The sequence below is a fragment of the Mus caroli genome, unplaced genomic scaffold (genome assembly GCF_978045245.1).
Source record: "Mus caroli unplaced genomic scaffold, Mus_caroli_1 scaffold_4, whole genome shotgun sequence".
Lineage (NCBI taxonomy): Eukaryota > Metazoa > Chordata > Mammalia > Rodentia > Muridae > Mus > Mus caroli.
Window position 1 is genome coordinate 31,114,013 of NW_028227259.1, and position 3,056 is coordinate 31,117,068.

At 46.1% G+C, this 3,056-nt stretch overlaps 1 non-coding gene across 1 annotated transcript; it reads left to right on the forward strand.

Moving 5' to 3' along the window:
* The first annotated feature begins 2,698 nt into the window (after positions 1-2,698).
* On the forward strand, positions 2,699-2,805 carry LOC115031263 (U6 spliceosomal RNA). Its single transcript, XR_003836862.1, has one exon. It is a non-coding gene; the product is annotated as a U6 spliceosomal RNA (small nuclear RNA).
* Positions 2,806-3,056: the final 251 nt, after the last annotated feature.

Consider the following 3,056-nt stretch of genomic DNA (forward strand, 5'->3'; position numbering starts at 1 on the left):
CTAAGTATATATCCACATACAGATATACACAAGTATACTTGTATTTCAAAATACAAGTATTTTGAAAAGAAAATAAATCTTAAAAGTGTAGATACTACTCCAAAGGAATGCTTAATGCTCTCGGTAATGAAAGAAGAGGATGAATATGTCCATCCTCTCTATGTAGTGGGGAAGCAGGACCCTGTAGAGTAACACTGATTGCAGTGGGCATCAGAAACTGTCTTAATGAGCCTCAGAGTCCTCCAATCATGATCACACAGGATGGAAGATGTCAATGGTCTTAGATCACCAAGTGAATGTGAATCATGGGGAGCTGCAGGCCTTAGTAGCTGTTCTTTGAGGTTGTGGATCAATTACTGTTATTTGGGACCCAAGGTAACCCCCATGGGCCTGGTCAGCAACTTCCCCATGATGATGTCCCCATTTGGGTCTGGGACTTTTTGCTTGGTGACTGCTGCAGAGTGGAGTTTTGCAGTAGAGAATTGGTACCTCCTTAGTCTTTCCAAAAACCTAAGTGAGTAGAATCATCCTGAACTTCATTGCTAATCCCAGTTAACATGGCAATCTGTGCACACAGTTGCAGGATCTTCCCTGAGATGGAGGAACCCCTGAAGGAGAAGATCAAGGGGTGAAAAGTTCCTGAGGACAAGTTCCTGAGATGGAAGAATCCATATGTATGAACTCTCTGATAATGACCCTGAGCAGAAATTAGTAGAGGAAGACTCCCAGAGGTCCCTGAGGGACATCATGAGCACAGATAACAATTAAGTGCTGTTATCTCTGTGGACTCCTCCTGCAGGCAGAGGAGAGGGGGGTTCAGACAACAGTGGGTCCAGGGAAGAGACTGAGCCACAGTGGGATCACTGGGGTGGGACACAACACCTGAAGGCAAAGCCTGACCAAATCCCAGTCTGAGGATTCTAAGATTGCCCTCTCACATTGGTTAGCATTTGCAGACACCTTCTTGCTTCTCCTCCTCTGGAAGGCACAAGGGACTGGAAGCTGACTTTGGAATCAAGAGTAAAGGGACATGGTCACATTAGCACAGCATGTGGTCATTTTTGCCCTTGAAAAGCCCCTCCCTCTTGTCTGTCTGCCTGCCTGTCTGTCTGTCTGTCTGTCTGTCTGTCTGTCTGTCTGTATATTTGCCAGATCTTCCCTCTCCTCATCTCTTTGTCCTGCTTCATTTCCCCATCTGTCCCCTGACTCCTCTTACCCAGTTCTCTTGCCTTCCTATCCTCGTGTGACCTTATGAGTTATGATTCTAGGTGGTGAATATTTTCTGAAAACATATGGAGTTCTTGTTTAATCTAGTGACTTTTTGTTACATTTACACTATTAGAAGTACTGATGACCCCTTAGGCTGGGAATAAGGCATGTGGTGCTCTGAAGGATTCTGAAAAGGGCTAGCATCAACCTCTCTGTTTTGTTGTGTGGGTGACCCAGCTTTGAGCTTGCTGAGCTTCTTAGATAACAGGAAACTCATAGGTCTTTCTTAAATGAACAGGGGTGGCTGTGATTTGCCCCTATTTCTGCCCTCTCTTCAGCACCTTTTCACAGTCTACTTGTCTGATGATTTTTCAGGGTTTAGCATAACCTGTGGACTCTTGGGTGTGCAGACAAAAAGGAATGGCAGGTCTTTGCCTGATGAGATCAAACCTGCCTCACAAGTCAGAAAGCTATAGGCCCCTATCAGAACCCCAGAGTTGTTTCAACCCATCCTGGCCCAGAACTCATCTTCAGAGAGTGTTATGTTCACAGATGAACACAGTTTGATCCCAGATACTGCCTGTGGATGCTGTGGTTCTGCTGTGATCTGACTGCTGACCTTGGACACATATGAGCTAAGGGACAGATAGGATGCCTCATCCCAAGGATGGCTTGTGATAAAGGAACCCTAGCTGCCTCTGTCTCTCTATGTGTCTCTTACCCTGTCTCTCTCTGTCTCTCTGTCTCTGTTTCTCTCTCTCTCTGTCCTGTGTGTGTGTGTGTGTGTCTGTGTGATGCTGAAAGTCAAGCTAGGACAGATCTATAAGAAACCCTGTCTCACCCTTCATAACCTGCTCTCTAGCTCACTGGTCACCTTGTTATTCAGGCTTTGAAACTTCTCTATGCCAGAAGCAGGTTTCCTCTGGCCCTGTGTCTGCATGTCCAAAGGAACATCATGGTTAGTATACTCACACACTCAGGAGCTGTTGTCTCCAAGGAGCCTGGAGGTCACAAGCATGTCTCATTTATGCAAGAACATCTGATTATACTGAGAAACCAGAGGAACCAAGTCAAAGATGACCTGGTAGTATGGTTTGGGCAGGTGCAGGATTCCTAGGGATTTGCTAACCCTACCCCCCTCACAGAGGCTCTCTAAAGACCAAGACTGAAGGGAGGCTGCAGGTCCAGGCTCAGTACTGAGAGGGCTTGCGAAGCCCAAGGCTCACTCTGTTCTGGACATGTGCCTTCACCTACTTGGTGCCACTTAAGAAGATGGCTTTCTGGGCAGGAGATATCTCTATGGGTAGTATGCTTACCTAGCATGCATGAAACTCTGCGTTCAAACCCCGGCACACATAAATTAAACACGGTGGCATATACCTGTTATCCCAGCACTTGGTAGGTGGAGGCAAAAGGATCAGAATTTCAAGGTTTTCCTTGACTATGGAATAAATTCAAGGGCAAACCTTGTCTTAAAAACTCAAACCTGGTGCTCGCTTCTGCAGCACATATACTAAAATTGGAACCAAACAGAGAAGATTAGCATGGCCCCTGCACAAGGATGACACGCAAATTCGTGAAGTGTTCCATATTTTTTATCCAATCTCTCGGGACCTGAGACTGCATTAACTAGGAAAGCAGATAACCCGGCCTGATCAGGGGCACAAATCCCTTCCGGTCCACTCCAGTACCGGGGTGCCTTGCCCATGGAGTCTCCGGACACCCGCAAAAAGGCCACCAACAGATTTGGAAAGGATCTTACCTATCCTAAATCAGATAGGGGACTAATATCAAATATATATAAAGAACTCAAGAAGGTGGACTCCAGAAAATCAAATAACCCCATG